Source organism: Protopterus annectens, chromosome 3.part0 (genome assembly GCF_019279795.1).
Source record: "Protopterus annectens isolate FY-2018-M chromosome 3.part0, PAN1.0, whole genome shotgun sequence".
Lineage (NCBI taxonomy): Eukaryota > Metazoa > Chordata > Ceratodontiformes > Protopteridae > Protopterus > Protopterus annectens.
Window position 1 is genome coordinate 1,084,636,479 of NC_056731.1, and position 19,538 is coordinate 1,084,656,016.

A 19,538-nucleotide genomic window follows, 5' to 3' on the forward strand; every position below is an offset into this window, starting at 1 on the left:
AATAGATTTTTATGGTGCCGAGTTGCCAGCCCGACACCCAACCTTCAATGAAGGCACGCCCATTTAAGCATGTCTTTCAAATGCCACTCGACTGTGGGGAGGACAGACAGACTCCACACAGAAGGCACTGCAGCCGAGAATCGAACAGGAGAACTTCTTGCTGTGAGGCAACGATGCTACCGCTGCACCATCACGGCTCTTCTCTCCCATTCTAATAACACTAAATTAGAAAAAATAGAGGCACATCTTGCCCCCATTGGTACATCTGCCATCTGCTGAAAATATTCACCTTCAAAGTGTATAAAGTTGTTCTTCAGAACTATCTCCATGAATTCAACTAACACATTAATTTTGTTGTTACTCAAATTACTTAAATTAGTTAGACTATCTTAAAAGAATTCAAGTCCAATCTGATAAGGTATAACAGAGAATAGATTCACCAAGTCCACTGTAATAAAGATGTAACTTTCTGTATTGTTGATTTCCCTTAATTTTTCTAAGCAGTGCCAAGAGTCTCTCAAAATATGAGAGGCCCTTTGAATATCTATCAATGTATGCTGCTAAGGGTTCAGTTTTAGATTCCCCTGCAGCCACTACTGGTCTGAAGGGCAGATTTTTCTGGCACTTGTGTACTTTTGGAATACCAAAAATGACAGGTGTTACAGGGAATTCAACAGTTAGAAAATGTAGTTCTTCAGCAGTAATTGCATTCTGTGAAAAGCTATCATACAGTTGTAAATCTATTTTCATATATGCCCTCTTCATTTCAGTTAAGGAAACTCTTTCACAAGTGGTGACTTCATGACCTTAGACTGCCTCTCCAACTGCTACTTGCGGCCTGATGTATTACAGGATTGTGATCTAGTAGATAATTGCTCAGTCAACTGCACAGTCAGACACTCAGCCAGGACCAGCATTTGGCGTACACTGCTTGCCTAGAATGTGCTGGATCCTCCCCAGAAGAGGTAATCCCACCCATCACTGGCATCAGCTGCAGCACTGATCAAGGTGATCAAAGTGGCAAAGGAATGCGACTAACTTGCCAGTAGTCAATTCTGACTTGTAGAAAGGAGATAAAGATGGGAAACACAACAATAGCAGTGAGGACTAAGAGGCAGTATGGCACATATAATCAAGGAGAGAGCAGACATAACCATAAGTGACTGCACTTTCTGCAATCACATAATATACAAAGGTGTAAATAACTATATATGTAAATACGAAACATCTACTTAACGCAATCTACCAAAACAAACAAAAACAATGTCAATCACATTTTTTATGTAACACCATACTCCCATATGTCATCATGCTAACATCTGTACACATGAATCATGAGTGTACTGCTCTCCTTTACTATCTACTATTGTATTAAACGTGTATTATACTGTTAATTTCTGTATACGCTTTTGTTTTATATCCACAGGGTACTACACTACTACCACACCACATGCTGCTGCTGAGCCAGGACAACAGGCTCTGGCCTATCCTCTATCAGGGTCTGGCAGTACAGACAAAGGGCCAACATGTAGTCTGAGCCACAGTCTCAGGATACATTGGCACAGTCACTCTGACTACTGTGTGGGTGGGTCTACACCCAATAGTCAGGATGACACTGTAGCATCCCAATACCTACTTTGCAAATGAGATAGTGTGGCACACTCTCTGCCTTGTCTGGAGGGGTCTAATTAGACTGAAGTCACTGCCATCACTTGAGATGGGATAGCAGTGTTAAATGACTGCACTGCATCTGATGGACAGATTCCTATTCTATGGCTGTCTTGTAATGCATTAAGGTATCATCCAGTGTCAAAGCTGAACAAAGGCTTGCAAGTGATTCTCAGCCTCAACAAGTACCTGCAAAGGGCTGCAATCCAGGCATAGTCTGCAGTTACCTATATAGAAATAGAGATATTGGAATACTGTGTAGTATTTGTGAGACATGGGAATTCAAGGACAATGCTGTGATTGATCTTGTATTCTGATGGAGCACATTTGTTTTCCTCTGGCAGCCTTCATATCTCTGTTAACTAGTGCTAACATCAGTGTCCTACAGCTCAGTGTTGCCCATGGAAAAGACATGTTCATCCCCTTGGTGGATGTACTGGGTGAACATAACAAGGAACACAGTCTGCAAACTACATGGTTAGGTTCCATCACATCCACAGCAATGTTAGTTATTCTCACTGTAGGACTTAATATTGAGTGCTGATTCATGTGCAGCTTCCAAGCAAGTCCTGTTCCTCCAATTTTGCCACATCTATTTCCCAGGAGGCATCTGGCCAACACTGCCTTCACAGATCTGAACCCTGCAGCATAGTCCCATAAAGCATCTACCATACATCATCACTAAGGCCCATTGCACTGTCCCATATTGGCACCTAGGCAAATATATTTCACACAGATGTCATCCATTTACATGATCCCTGGCTGACCCTTTATTGACCTGTCATCCCCAACCCCCAAATAATGCAGACTACCACACAAACATGCGTCCCCATGCATTTGTACAAATTATTATGTCTGTGAATCTTAATATACCCCTTTCTATATGGTGTATATGGATATGTTTGATGCACTCTGTGACAATGATGCAGTGTCTAGCACAGCTGATAGACAAAAACCTACATGCATTTTATTCTTCTTCAACTGATCTGTCACTGAGTACATGTCAGTGTCCATGGAGGTGGACTACACTTTGGTGCATTGCCTGGACTGCTGCATAATGTGCACAGCTCCATCTGAGGAGATTAGTGTAGTCATTGCTACCATTTGTGTAATTTTTGATGGATGGAGAGGTAACTGCAGTGGGTATTGTTGCTGATGCACTGCATGACAGCTGGCCTGCTGATGACATAATATAGCATCATGCAGTATCCACGTACTACAAAAATATGGCAGGCTGTAGCAGGGTCATACTTCAGTGTCCCATCCAAATATGTCAAGGCAGAAGAACTGGTACTTCTGCAGGCCAAATGCACACTCTACCACATTTCCGGCTTGATTGTGGTAGATGTACAGTATATTGCTATTCAACCATACCTTATGGATTCTGTGTTGGTGACATCAGCTAAGGCGACAGGGGGTATCTCATGTCACCTGTAAAACATTAAGGACAGATGGAGAGATTGGAGTGAGTGAAGTGTGCATATTAAGCATGCAGCTGTAGATATGTACCTTCATCACTGTGTATGAACTTACCTACTACGTGCATTTTAGGATATCTCCATGTAAGAAATTGCAGTATAAATGACTGATATGCCATATGTAGAAATCACACATACTACCAGGTGATCTGCAAGCACATGGTGATTAGCACCTGTGTGTTGCACATTACCTGGCAGTTGATGGAATTGTAGCCATTTCTGTTGATGTAATATTGACCACTGATACCAGGTGGAGCATTTATTAGGTGAGAGATAGTATAGAAGCCATACATGCCGGTGGATTTCTTTTGTGGTGTGTTGAGAAAAAGAGGAAGTAATGTAACAAAGCTACCCTGCTAATTGTACATGTTGACACTTCGGAGTACACAATATGTCATTAGTTTGTCCGTCAAAGGTCCCATTAGCTAGTATGGTATGTGCTGTGCAAACTTTGATATCCATAGAACAGATCAAACACACTTTCCTGCAGTTCTGGTCTGTGAGCCATAATTGTCAGCCAGCACTTTTACAAAGTCTGTGTCCATATGCAGTTAGTTCTTACCCTGTCATTCTGTGAGTTGTTGGGATGTATTCTCCTACAAATACCATTAACTACTGCATATTTAGCATTATCGCTCAGCTGGGAGTCAACTATGGCCATTCGCAGGAGTTTTTTTCCAGAAGTTCTTGTTTGTTAATTGTACCCTTCGATGTTTAGTTTTCGCTATTTAGCCATTCGTGGTTTTTGAAATTCGGTAAGCAACCATAGACCCATGCAGTTATGTTATGTTGTGGTACATGAATGAGCATACCTCTATGAGCCCATTCTAGGCTGCCTACATTATGACATGTGACACTTCACTTACATGCTTTACTGTAGCACTGGTCCAGCCACAGAACAGCCTAGTTCAAATTTGACCATTATAGCTACCCTTACTTAAATAATGCTGTCCTTTACTCAGACTACCAGTGCTATTTAATGATTAAGATACATGTCATCTATCTTTGTGGCTGTTTGCAGAGTGACCTCTTCACAAATTTGCATTCTGCTGTGCAGTTCTTGTTCATGAATTACAACCAATAAAACATGGTAGTTAAGAGGTGGACCGAATGGCTAAAACTGATTCTTTTAATGTTTTTCTTATTGAATTATATATACACATACACATTCACACACACATGTGCACAATTAAACATACACACTCACACACACACACACACACACACACACACACACACACACACACACACACACACACATACACACACACACACACACATAAACAGAAAATTAAACTCAGTCATACTATTGACATATTACCTATAATGTTTAATAGATGTAGTGATTAAGACTTATTTATATATGATATATTATGTATTGTATAGTTGTTCTATAAATGTAGGTTATTAAGTCAAGTGTATTTAACCTGGATGATATTTTTTTAATTAGGAATGTGACTTTATGTTAGACTAAATAGTTTGCAGTTCTGATAGGGAATCAGGCCACGTTGCCTTGACTAAGTCTGAAACCAAGTATTTTTTTATATAGTGTATGAAGTTAGTTATTTGGAATTTGTATGTTTCTTTCCTCATGTATAAATATTTATTTAGTTAGTTAATAATTAGGGTATTTGTAATTATGATTTATGTAATTAATTTTAGAGTGCTATGTGTGATATATATAAATTAAAATAATTTATTTCTCTCAAAATTTCTAAACTTCATTTCATGAACTTTAACAGCTTGAATGATATTCAAAAAGAGAACTTATTTTTTTTCATGGATTTAAACAGAGTTAATATTGTCTTTTTACAGGAGACTTAATTATTGAAAGTTGAATGCTGAAAAGTTAAACGCTTAGGGTTATGAAAAGTTATTATTACCCTGTACAAGAAATAAAAGTAATGTGAGATACTGCACTGTGGAAGAAACACCTAAAGTTGTATCTTCCTGTATTGCATAAAATTAAATGCTTTCTGTATGTATAAATTAATATACAATAAGGTACATACTTTAGATAATATGCATTGGAATTTAAAGTACAGTAACAAATATAAATACTGACTGTATTACTAGATACTGTAAAACAACAATTAATTGTAGCAAAGGACTATATTTTTACAAGGTAAATTCATACAGGTTTAAAACAAAGGCTTCAACATTCCTGTTTCAGCTAAAACTTTAAAACCTCTGTCACTAGCTTTTAAACAAAAAGGATATAGCATTTTTAAAAGATCCTAATTTATTGGTCTTTACTTATTATTCACATGTTTTTAAACTCAGATAAGGATAGACAGAATTTATTTATGTATCAACTATTTTTGGTAATATTGACATAGGTAAAATTATTGCATGTTCATTCTCAGATCATAATGTTCTATTGTTTAAAATGCAATAAGTCACTGAAGCAGGAACAATTACTCAATGTCTTCCTTCTTATTTCACAAAATTAAAATACTTTAAATAATGGTTAATAAATCTAATACACGTGTTTTTATTTAATAAATATATGTAGTAAAAGCTGCTATCTCAGATTTACTAAAATGTTATCGATACAATTTTACATGATATAGGTGCGAAAATAATAAGAACGATGGAGATAATCATTTATTAACTGTCAAAAAAACTAAGTATGATTCATTTGAAAACACAACACTGGAATGATCTCCATAGATTTGATTAAAAATTTAAAAAAGCTGTCAAAAATTTTGGAGCATAAAACCTCAGCAGCATTACAGAAATTTAAATGCCAAATTAAACAGTTATCCAGTAACTCCACAGAGACTGCAAAGATTGTGAAGAAGACCAAACATTAACTCAGCGCAAGGCCAAATGTAGAGTAAACTGATATATGTATAAGGGTCTAGTAGTGCAAAAAAAAATAGCAATATCGAGGTTTGAAATATTCACTCATGTGAGCGCTCAATATTTCAAACATTCGTAGTTCTAAAGTAGACCCATGTATAATGAAAAAACATGCAAACTTTAAATCTCATATTGGTAACATATATGTCTCTCATATTAATTAATTATATCCCAATAAATGGACAGTGTTTCATGAATATAGTGTACACATTCTAAGCAAAAAGAGACAGAGAAGGAGAAAAATACAAGAAAACAAATCTAATGTCATTCATTAAATTGCCTCTAAAACATATAAACCTCTACCTAGTAAAATAATTGTTATTCAACAAAAAATCTTCAATAACATAATTAGAAAAGAAAATAAGCCTTGTTTTAGAAATACCCCATCAATGTTCTAATTTTTGCTATTCTTGAAGCTTGACAAACGCCCATTCTTATTTTACTATATCTTTGTCAAGTGTAGGTCATAAATCATTTATGTATATTTTATCAAACAGAATTGAAAAGCAATTTTTCCATATGATTTATGAGAACCAGTATGGTTTTATTTCATATTGCAAAACTAAAACAATACTGAAAGAATAATTACAGCAATAGGTCACACTGACTATAACCATAAGGAATGTGCAATAATTATTAGAATTGTACAAAAAGATATTGAATAAGTACTACAACCTCATCTCTTCAAGGTAAAAAAAAATTGTGAATGCACAGAAATTATCAAACACATATATTATACCTTTATATGATATGCGGAAATACAATGTTTTGTTTTGCAAATGCTGCAAATTACAAAAGGCAAAAAACAAGGCTGATTTCTGTCTCCTTAATTGTTTCCATTTGACATATAAGCATTAACCACTATTTACAGAAATAATGATTTGATGATAGGCAATCAACTTGCATGAAATGGTTAGATGCTGTAAAGATGTGTTAAGCATTGGGATAAGGACTTTACAAAGTATGAACCAGTGAAAGGTGGGTGTATTCAATAAAGAAATGGAACATATGCAACTTGATCTAATGGGTGCCAGTGAAGATAGATGGACTGTACTGGACACAGTGAGTCTGAGAAACATTTAGTGTCTCATACTTTAAATAAGTGTCAGAACAGTGTTGCTTTTATAATTAATGAAAAGCTTGTGAAATATATAATGAAATAAGGTGTAGGCAGTGAATGCCTAACATCTGTTCCTCTGTGAAGTAAATTCAATAAAATGGTATTATTTAAATATATGCTCTAACAACAAAGGAAAATTGATGAAATTGATCAGCTTCTATGAATTGTACAAGATGAAATTGACAGAACATGCAAACAAGAAATGATAATAATTATGGGTAACTAGATCACAAAAGCTGAAAAAGAAAAAAATAAGGTTTAAGTGGTCCCAAAATATTGGCTTAGAAACAAAGTAAAACATTTAACATAATTCTGTAAGGCAAGCAACTTGAACATTATAAATGCATTCTTTTAATTGCATAAAATGTGACTTTACACGAGAACATCACCTAATGATTTAAAAAAAAAATCTTAATACATTTGTGGAAGCTAAAATTGGAACCATTCAAAAACATCAGTAAAACAAAGCCTAAGGCTGACCTTGGAAAAGATTTTGAGCTATTAATATGGAATATCAAGCTAAATATGAAGAAAGTAAGCCATACAAACCTTGTAATGTATATGCTTGAAATATATCACTGAAGTAAAAAAGAGACACTATGCAAAGGTTAGCTCCCTGCATTAGACACAAATGACAGAGTACCAGAGCAATTGTAGGAAGACATTATTAAAATTACATTTTAAGAAAGTGAAAGACCCTACAAAAAGGGAAAGACGATACTTGCTAAATGTCTGACTGATGAGATGTGCAATATTGCTCAGAAATACAGAGAATCTAAAACCTCAGTAAAAAGATTACAAGTAGAGGAACATGGCTAAAATTTCCAAAGTGTTGTCAAAAAATGCAAAATGAAGTACTACAATGATATTTGACATTTGCAAAGTGATAAAATCAGAAAACCTTCAAGGAAGACAAGGATTTCTTTTCTTAAAATATGAGACCTAAACAGGAAATTCATCTACACATTAGAATGCAAATTCATTCTCAAAGATGCTTGGAGAATATTGCTAAAAAAGACTATGAAAAGATGAAAGGACTGCACTATGCCATTATATTGTAAGCACACTTCATCAGTCATTTTATCCTATAAATTTTGAGCAGGAACCAATAGAGTTAAAGGGAGAAGATGAAGCAATCTTAAAAAGAAACTCCTCTCCCTGCAAGTCTTCCTCTCCCTGGAGAGTGTAGGCATCTCTGTAGTAATGGAGACATGCAGATAGTACCCTGGCAGTGCAAGGTTATAATCACTTTCATACCTTTAGACCAGCTACTGCACATGAGGGAAATAAAGGTGGAAGAATATCAGCCTGAGTTAAAAATGAGCTCACATCCAGACTACTTAAAGTGTATGCCCCACTACAACTCATGCATGTGCAACTTGCCATAGACAGGACCTTGTACCATATCCTTACAACCTATAGATCACCTTCCATGTCCCACGAAGCCCATACTATCTGTCTCAATGTGAAAGAGTCCCTCACTGTTTAACATAATATGATCTTGATGAGAGATCTCAACTACCCATCTGTAGATTCAGAATTCTGCACCACCACTTTTAATGCACAAGCCAATGATTCCTAAACCCCATTAACATCAATGTACTCAAACAGTTGGTCCCTTCTCCTTACAGAGGTGCACACTTCCTCTACCTTGTGCTCATAAACATGGGGGAGCTATTCCTCACCTAATATAATGTCCTCACTTGTCAGATCTGACCATAATGCAGTATTGCTTGAAAGAAAAATTAAATCTGGGAACTAAAAACCTTTAGAAACCATTCCAAGTCTAACTTCTCTCGCTACTAAGCAAAACTAACTAAATTTCAAGCACCCCTAAACTCAGTAAACACTATAGCATACACTGAGATATTTACAAAATCCCTGTACAGCCAAATTGATAGCTTTATAGAGTGAGCTGTGCCTACTCATATTAAGAATAATACAAACTCAAAAGACAAGGCACCCTGATGGAATCACAATATCAATCAGTTATAAAACAAAAGACAAATCTAAAACAGGAAGTTAAGAGGGTTACTTTATACTTCAAAGGTTAAATCTGAAGAAAAAATAACTTCTTTGGTAAAGAAAAAATACAAAGCTTTCTAGAGCTATATATGTAACCTCAAGTGAAATATTCAACAATGTAAATGGCATCACTCACACTGAACCATAGGCCATTGCCAACCTTTTGGCTTACAGATTTAGCTCAAACTTGTCCACCAACTCTCCACTCCCTGATAGTACAAAGAAAATACTGCATACTATAATTCCTCCAACCATTACTAGGGAATATAGATTCATAGGTGTTTACTAGGCTAATGATCACAAGGGGATTTTTAAGCATATCCATGCATTCCAAATCTCTGACAAGTTCTAGTATGCATGATAAGTGTAAGCAGGGGTTTGGGAGGTGAAACATTTCCAAGCAGGGGCCTGGGAGATGTACCATTTACATGCTGCCTGTGTCAATTAGAAACATAAGTGCTAAGCCATGAATGATTTTCCTCTTCTCCATCCAGTTGTCTAAGTTACACTTGAATTGGGTTAGGGTGGAGCTCTGCTTCACATGGATGGCCTGCCTATTTCAGAGAAGGGGTAGTCTCCGGGATATATGCCTGTCTCTCCAGCAGGTCCTGTTTATATCACAGGCATGTTTTAAGTCTTTAAAATGAGTAATTATGTTATTTTCTTTGTAGATATGCAGGAGGTCCATCAGAGTGGGGTCTGACAATGCCTTGTATGCCAGACATAGATCTCCCCTCAATAGCGTGTAGGAGACAGAGTGCAGGAATAGGGCCTTGAGACAGTCTGCATAGGACATTTTACTTAGACTCTGCATTCTTTTACTGAGGAACCTCTGTGGATGTTCTAGTTATTGGATATGCCTTGGTAAGTACATACCAAAGGAGGTATTGTACTCAATGATAGGTCTGATGAATGTGGAATACAGTAGAACAACGACTTCCTTGGATCTGGATGCCATACTACCTTTGTTTATAAGCTGCACAAAACTGACTCATTTCCTCACTACTATAGACATGAGATGGCCAAAGGCTAGATTACTGTGTATGTGTGCCACAAAATCCCTGACTAATGAGTCAACTCATGGGGGTGTTATGTCAATATGATAGTTACCATTGGTGGATGACTCCCTGAAGGATACTATTTGAAATTCATGGCTTTTAGTTTTAATGCATGACTCTGATACCAGTTATATGTATGTGTCAGCCCTTCTAGGAGAAAAGTTGTGCCAGTGGGAAATTAAATGACAGCTCCTAATTTGCAGTCATCTGCACATTTAGACAGCCAGAGGCCATTGAGAATGTCCTTGACTTCAGAGAAATAAATCCCAAAATGAGCGGTCCCAGGACCAGTTGCTGAGAGTCTCTGCTTGTGACAGCCCTCTTTGTAGAGGTGAAATTTCCAATTCTAACTTTGTGGGTCCTATGTATGAGCCAGCTGATTGTCCACTGGGTGACATAAGAGTTTGTTTTTAACCTCCTGAATTTGTCAACAATGCTCAGGTGAGATATTGTGTCAAATGCCTTGGCCAGGTCAAGGTAGGCAGTGTGAACCATTTTGCCCTCATCCATTGGTCAAGCTAAGCAGTGTGAACCATTTTGCTCTCATCCATTGTCAAATTAGGCAGTGTGAACCATTTTGCTTTCATCAGACAGGTCATCAGTGCACTTTCCAAGGCCAAAAACACTGATAACATCCTGGGATGCTTACTAAATAGCATAAAATATGACCTCTCTGGTACACTTGAATCACTTTTCAACTGATGTCTACAGTCAGGTTTTGTGCCAAAGAAATGAAAGATGACTACAGTTCCAGTGACCAATCTGGGTAACTACAGGCCCATAAGTCTGGCCAGCGTCATATGTTAGAAAATGGAAAGAATCATCATGTGCATGATAAATGAGAACACAGATAACCTGCAAATGCTGGACCAATCACAGTTTGGTTTTATTAATGGAACGATATGCATATTAATTACAGCTGTAATGGAAGTAATGGAAGATAGTAATGGAAGGATATGCATATTAACTAATTACAGCTGGGTGATTCCTCCAGGTGCTTCTGCAGTTACATCCTATTGACACCTCTAGGCATCAAATATTACTTCTTCATATTAGCATTGATAATTACAAAACCATGCTACAGACAAAGTATTTAAACATTTCACCTTATAACATATACAATGGCAAATACAACTGTATTGATATCTGACCTCTGTCTAGTGCAAGTTAAATTAATTGCTGTTTATGTGATATTTATTTCTATGGTTAAAATGTCATGTTTTTCAAATTATCTCAACAACTAAGTAGCACAGAGAGAACTGCTTTGCCTCATATGAAAGCTCTCAGCTGGCAGCATGTGTGTAACAAGAGTGTTTTTTGAAACATTGTAAGCTGTTTATAAAATATTACAAACTTAATAGTTACACTGTTTACTGTGACTTATAAAATCCATTTATGACCTACAACATAAAAAATACTACCACTATACAATAGTTTGTTATGAGGAATTTGCCATTTATACTTCTTTAGTAAACCCAGTGGTTCTGGAGATATGAACGTTTGTTTGAAATGTGAGAACATAATTTGATTTTTATCAATAAGCCCTTTGGAAATTACAGTGCAAACATCCAGAGCTTCATTGGTGAGAATGAGTTAAATCTGGTAGAATTCTTTGAGAAGGTCACCTAAGCAATGGATGAGGGCAGGACTGTGCACATAGCTTACCTTGCCCTGGCCAAGGCCTTTGTTACAATACCCTACTCAGCCATTACAGACACTTTCAATAAATTAGGCCTAAATGCTTTTCTCACCTGCTGGATAGACAGCTGTCTCACTGATAGAATCTAAGAGGTCAAAATAGGTGGGTCACCTCCATCAAGAGGCCAGTCACTAGTGGAGTTTCCCAGAGCTCAATATTGGGCCCATTCCTGTATGTGATTTATTTCACTGAAGTGGAAGCAAACACTGAAGATTCATGGTTGACTAAGTCTGCATATGGTGAAGCAACCAAGGCACAGAATGTCCTGGTTTAAACACAGTCCAAGGATAAATAAAGGTAGGTAAAATCCAAGGTAAATGTATTCACTCAGGTAAGCGCTTTCATGATACACATATCACTTCTTCAGACCTTCAAACAAACACTTCCTACTCAACTATATTTAAACAGTATTCAAACCAATCAAATCAAACCAATTAATGCTTGAATTAATTAGCACTTAAAGTAAGACCAGTCATTCTACAATATGTACAAAGTCATACTGGAAAACATTTCAAGTATAGATACGTAATAAATATTGTAACATAAAATGCATTAGTTAAAAATGATTAAAATATATATTTAATATGTTTATCTGTCTTTCATTAAAATAATTTAATTTCATTTGAACAACCTCCTCTTTTTCAAAACTGGTTTCAAGGGTATTCTATCATTAAGGCCCTTTCCTTTATTAGCTCTTAATCTGATAATCCACCTAGTTTCAGAGGTCTCTGTATGGTTCCTTATATCACCCCCACTCTCATTAGGAATAATTCCCTCAATAACTGAGAACATAAAATTATGGTCATTGCCTTCAGAGGACACATGTTTGGCTAACGCATTAGTGGCAACACCATTCCTAATATTAAATAAGTGTTCCCTGATTCTAAATCTTAGCTGTCTGTCAGTCTTGCCCACATAAAATACAGAACATTTCTGACAGACAGCCAAGTAAACCACATGGTTTGTGTTACAGTTGACTGCTACACTAAAATCATATATTCGCTTGGTGTCTGGATGTGTAAATACATTCTCATGATTTATGTATATGCATTGATTGCATCTACCACAAGGAACCATCCCTTTTACTCCTGCCATATCTTGTCCCTTATTATGATGTGGATAGCATAACATCCTTTTCTAAGATTTCCTGTTCTTAAATATAAAACTGGGATTTTCCCCTACAACTTGTTTGATTTCTGGATTCTGTGTTAATATATTCCAGTTCTTTTTTATCACATTGGTTACTATATTCACATCGCTGGTAAAATAAGTGGAGAATCTAACAGATTCATTTTTATGTTGAACATAACCTGTTCTATCATTATTGGGCATTGAAAAATATGGTTTGCCTATACTATCTCTCCATGAAGTAGATGCAGCCAGGATACCTGAGGTCATATTATCAGTGTAACCCCTTTCATTAAATCTGTGTTTCAGACTAGTTAGTTCTTCCTTAAATTCATCATCCCTGGCTGTTAGCCTTGAAGTCTTAAGGGTTTGCCCTTTTACTAGATTCTTAAAGATATGTCCTGGATGCATACTGCTTCTATGGAGTAAAGTATTTCTATGGCATTTCTTCCTAAACAACTTGTGGTTATCCCATTCACATCATCCATACTAATCATTACATCAAAAAATTCTATTTCCTGTCTAGAGTATTTCATCTCAAATTTTAGAAAGTCAGTGCTGTTATTAATTTCTGTAGTGAATTATTTTAACGTTGCATCATCACCACTCCATAACAGGAAGCAGTCATCAACAAACCATTTATAAAATTGGATCTGGGGCCATCTTTCATTAGTAAGCACATTCCTGTTTTCCCATGTGACCATGACGAGATTGGCATAGCTATTTGCGCTTGCCGTCCCCATGGTCACACCATCTTTCTGCTTATATAACTTACCATCAAAACTCAACACATTATTGGTTAAAACTAACTCCATTAATAAGCATATTAGATCTATTTTCTTTCCATCACATGTCCCTTCTTCCAGCAAATATTGTCTTAACAATTCTAATCCGATTGTATTCGGAATACAAGTAAACAATGAGCATGCATCTAGTGTCACTAATAGTAGATCTCCATCTTGTCATTCATATGCATTATTAAACACATATAGGTCCTGCAAGAATTGCTTAGAGTCTCTTAGAATATTCCTGTTCTTATTTACTAACATTCTTAAATTCTTCTCAACATATATGGAGATAGACTCTGTAGACCAGTTATGTCCTGACACTATAGGTCTTAAAGGAGGTTGATATACATCCTTATGGATTTTTGACAGACCATGTATGCTAGGCACTAGAGGTTCCTTTACCTTAAAGTAATCATATAGATCATTTGAGATGGTATTATCTAATAAACAATCATATAGTATCCCATCCAATCGTGATAACATCCCCTCCATATCAGCTTGGCTGATATTTTCATATACAGGGGTATCCTGTAGCATTTCATACATCACTGTGTCATAATACATTTTATCCATTAAAACTACAGGACCACCTTTATCTGCTTGCTTAATGATAACATTTTTGTCAGACTGTAATTGTTTTAAAGCATTCCATTCATCCCTGCTAAAATTGGAGAAAGTTTTAGTTCTGTTTTTACCATTCACATTTTCAAATATTTCATTTTCACAAATGTTAATAAAAACATCAATAACTGGATGACTGGGTGGAATAAATAAACTAGGTTTCTTATATACATTAACATCTTTAGGCTCACCACCCTGATTTTTAAAAAGCATTTTTAGCAAAACATTCCTACCAAACATGTGCAAATCTAAAATGGTATCGGTTACCTCAGTCCGTTGTGATGGAATAAAAGAAAGTCCCCTTTCCAATACATTTCTTTCATGTTCAGTCAGATTCCTTGAGGAAATATTTAAAACTATACTTCCTTTCTCCATGCCTTCTTGGATACACCCAGGGCTGGAGGGCTTGTAGGTATTTTCCTTTTGTTGCGGTTCATGCTGTATGACCTGCCTCTCTGTAATTGTCTCTCTGAAGTATTCAGTTTTATTGGAAATGTGTGAAAAACCTGTTTTGATGTGCCTTCTTGTCCATCATTTTGTATTCCTGATGTGGCTTTCTTTTGTTGCACTTCCTCGGTGGACTCCAGCCTTCGCCTCTCTTCCACTTTTTCACTCGAGTGAACAAAAGTTGATGACACTTGCTCGGTGGATTCCAGCCTTCGCTTCCCTTCCATTCCAGCATTTAAATGAGCTGTTGAAGTCATTGCTAAAGGAACGCTAATAGTTGGAGGAGCGTTAGATTTAGTTCTCACTCCTAAATTCTTCTCCTCTTCAATACTTTCTATAGTGATGTCATCGCGTTGTTTAACGTGGCCCCCCCTCTCATTGTTTAAGGTCGTACCTTCTTTAATACAATCATAATTGCTATTTTGGGCCATACAAAGATGTGCCCTTCCTTAAAATCCCTTTTGTCCCTTTCAAGTTTGTGAAATTTCTGTCGTAGCAGTCTACGTTCAAAAACTGCTACAGATTCAGCTATCGAAGCACATTTCTCATCCACTAATTTATGAGGATATGAAGCAAATAATGATTCCTGTTCAGAAATTACATTGGCCCTTATTTCTTCCTCTTCTTTAACAGAGGATTCCAATAATAGGCGAATATAGTTAAAGCTCAGTTCTAAATTGAGCTGCTGCCATTTACTTAACAACTCAGGTTGCCTTTCCCCCTGATTTGGCATTTTTAGGACTCTTAGTCCTCTGGGAATGACATGATTTTTCAAACATGCTTCAAAATAACATCTCTGTGTATATAGCTTTTTAATCTTGTACAGGCCATCCTCTAGTCTATGTGTTGCCCTCAAAAAGGCAGCATAGTCTATTTCTTCATGTTCTATACCATTTCCATCAAAAAAGTCTCATTAGATAGCAAAGGATTACCTTTTTTGTTTAGCAGTTCATGTAGTTTATACAATGCTTTATTTGGTATTCCAGTTTCCACATTTGGAGAATAATCAAGTTCTATCTCAGATGCAACAGTTACAGTTACACATTCTTCAGCCATTGTTCCCAACTGTAACCAAATAATAAAAATCCAAGAAAATGCTAGACAGGAAACAGCTAGGATAAGTACTCCACCAAGGTACAATAAAGTCATAAAAATCCACAAAGAAATGGTGAAGCAACCATGGCACAGAATGTCCTAGTTTAAACACAGTCCAAGGATAAATAAAGGTAGGTAAAATCCAAGGTAAATTTATTCACTCAGGTAAGCGCTTTCATGATACACATATCACTTCTTCAGACCTTCAAACAAACACTTCCTACTCAACTATATTTAAACAGCATTCAAACCAATCAAATCAAACCAATTAATGCTTGAAGTAATTAACACGTAAAGTAAAACCAGTCATTCTACAATATGTACAAAGTCATACCGGAAAACATTTCAAGTATAGACACGTAATAAATATTGTAACATAAAATGCATTAGTTAAAAATGATTAAAATATATATTTAATATCTTTACTCTGTCTTTCATTAAAATAATTTAATTTCATTTGAACAACCTCCTATTCTTCAAAACTGGTTTCAATGGTATTCTATCATTAAGGCCCTTTCCTTTATTAGCTCTTAATCTGATAATCCACCTAGTTTTAGAGGTCTCTGTATGGTTCCTTATATCACCACCTCTCTCATTAGGAATAATTTTTTCAATAACTGAGAACATAAAATTATGCAAACTCTTTACACTGATCAACAAGCAACAGTGAAGGATAATAGTTTAGAATTTGAAATCTGTATGATAAGGGTGGATTTTCCCCCTTATTGGTATATTTTATATGCAGTAAAAATGATCACAGAAACAATTTTGTGAAAGAAAATGATGTGTGAAAATTGGAGGACAACATTTTAACAACCTTTGCTACATTACTGGCTGAAAGTGAAGACAATCTGAAATATATGTTTACCATGATTAAACAAAAGGGTCTCAAATGGATTTATACCTCAAAAAGAAGGCTGCAAAATATCCTTGCATCTTTAAATATGTTATAGATGCAGAAGGAATGCAATAGTCAGCTTCAACCTACTTGGATCAATAATCAATACTGGTAATAAGAGAAACTGTTAAGAAATTCTGTGCTGAATCTTGGTGCTAGTAGAACTGCCATGAGAAATTTAGATGAGCTCTTCAAGTGCAGAGCTTTATCATTGTCTATGAATATTTCACTTGTCGAAGCTGTGAATTTTTTTAAATATATATGTTAATAATATTCAAATATCATTCAAAACTTATTTTATAAGAACCTGCCATTAAAATCTTGGGTGTTTATCTTTCCAATGAATGGAACTCTAGGCTTTATATATCATGTAAATAAGGATAAATTAAAGCAATGACTAGATAAAGCTTTAATTTATTTGTTTACTTTAACATTTTTTTACTAAATACACATATGTTTTTAAATATTCAAATAGATTATTGGTTAGAAAAACAAATACAATACTTAAGGACATGTATCTGTTAAATTACAGGAAATACTACTCACAGAGAAAAATGACATTTTCTAAACTGTAAAGTTTTTCATGCTGATACTGTGTAAGATTTATAATTTTAAATCATAATTATCTATACTATGTAATAAAATACCTTTCCACGCTCTCTACGTGACTAAGTGTTTTTCTTGAACTGTTAAAAGATTGTAAATCCATATTTGCAAATATAGTCTTTGACTGTGATCATGCTGAATGCTTGGAATAAGAGACAATTATTTTGCCAATCTCTATGGAAAAATGCAGCATAAAATCTAAATGGTTAGTTTTATTTAATGCTTTCTTATTTTCCAGTAGAAGAAAGATCCTTACTATTGCAAAAATCTAGCAGTGACAAGAAGCTTTTTTATAATGAGACGCTGGAATAAACCAACATCTTCTCCATTTCATGAAATTTTGAGTATTCATACTTTAGATTATAATAATGACAGGCATACAGTAAATGTGGGAAATAGGAAGGATATTGACTTTAAATGTTAGCCTAAATTGGGAATTTTTAATATCAGAACTGAGATCAGTATTCAAAATAATTGTTTGTATCTTAGTGTACTATATGCATCCAGTTAATAATTGGATACTGTTATATAGTATGTTGTTATTTTCTATGTTTTAAAAATCACCCACTGAAACCAAAAAACTGAAGAACTGAAGAACTAATGAAATGCAAAACTCGGTCTTCACCGCATCAAGGTCAAACAGTCCAATGAGATGTATAAACGTATAACACTACTAAATGCCAAAAAAGAGACAGTCTTTAGCACATTTTTTTCCACTTTAATAACTAGCAACTTCATCAGAAATGTCTCCATATTACATCATTTCCCTTATTTAAGGAACCACTAACCCGCCAAATCCAAACATCCAATTAATTCCCAGCATCAAACCAGTTGCTAGGCAATAAGTCAATCATGAATGTATTTCAAAAAATTAAAAATCCAGTGAGAATATATCTACTTAAAACAAAAAATATAATATATAACATTTGTTTAAAACTATTTATATTTTAGAAGGCATTTAATATTAATATTATTGTTTAAACCAGGTAGTCTATCTGCCTTAAATTTAACTTGCCACCAGAGCTCCCTGGTTTCTAAAAACTTATTACATCCACTAATGAAACTACTGATGTTAACCTGTTCAAGGACAGAAAACTCAAACTTACGAAACTGACTACATTGTAAACTATGTTTTGCTAGGGCATTATTGAAGTCTTTTGTCTGAATAGCATAGACATGTTCTCTCATTCTACCTCTTAATGTTCTTATGCTTTTACCAATATAAAAATGGTCACAGGAACCACATCTAGCCAAATAACCCACATCGGAACTATGGCAATTAAATCTGCTTTTAGAATAAAAAGTATAATTCAAATGTTGAAAAAACACAGTGCTGATATTACTAATAAAACAACATTGTCTACAATGTGCACAGCTAATTTTTCTTACTGCAGAAGAAAAACATTTAATATCTCTATGGATGTCAAATTCAAATAATATTTTAATATTAGATGGTTTCTTAAAAACAAATTGTGGGGCATTACCCAATATCTTAACTAACTCACCATTCCCTTGAATGATTTTCAGATTATTTGTAATAATAATTTGAATGCTATAAAAATCTGCTGACAAAGATAAAGGAAAGGCCAAATTTTTATCTAAAATCCTTTTGACCTGTTTCTTTCTTGGTACAAACCTTTTAATAGAATAGGTGGAAATCTATCCAATCTGTAGTCTGTAACAAACTCTATAATTTTCTCTAATTCACTTAGAGGATACTCTCTCTCAAGAAACAATTTTTTAATAAATTGTGTTTCCTTAAACAAAGCAGAATGATTGCTATTCAAATGATTAGCTCTAATTAATTGACCCTCAAAAGTATTACGTTTCATGAATTTATGATGATTGCTGTAATAGTACCAATAATTATTGCAAAAAATCTTTTTTTTTTATATATTGCACTTACAAAGGTAGTTTTGTTAACATCCATTTCTAAAGTTACATCTAAAAAATTGACAATTGTACATACTTTATTAACAAAACAGCCAAGAGATACTATAATTAAGTTCTTCAGTGAATTTATGGAAATCATTCTTTGTACC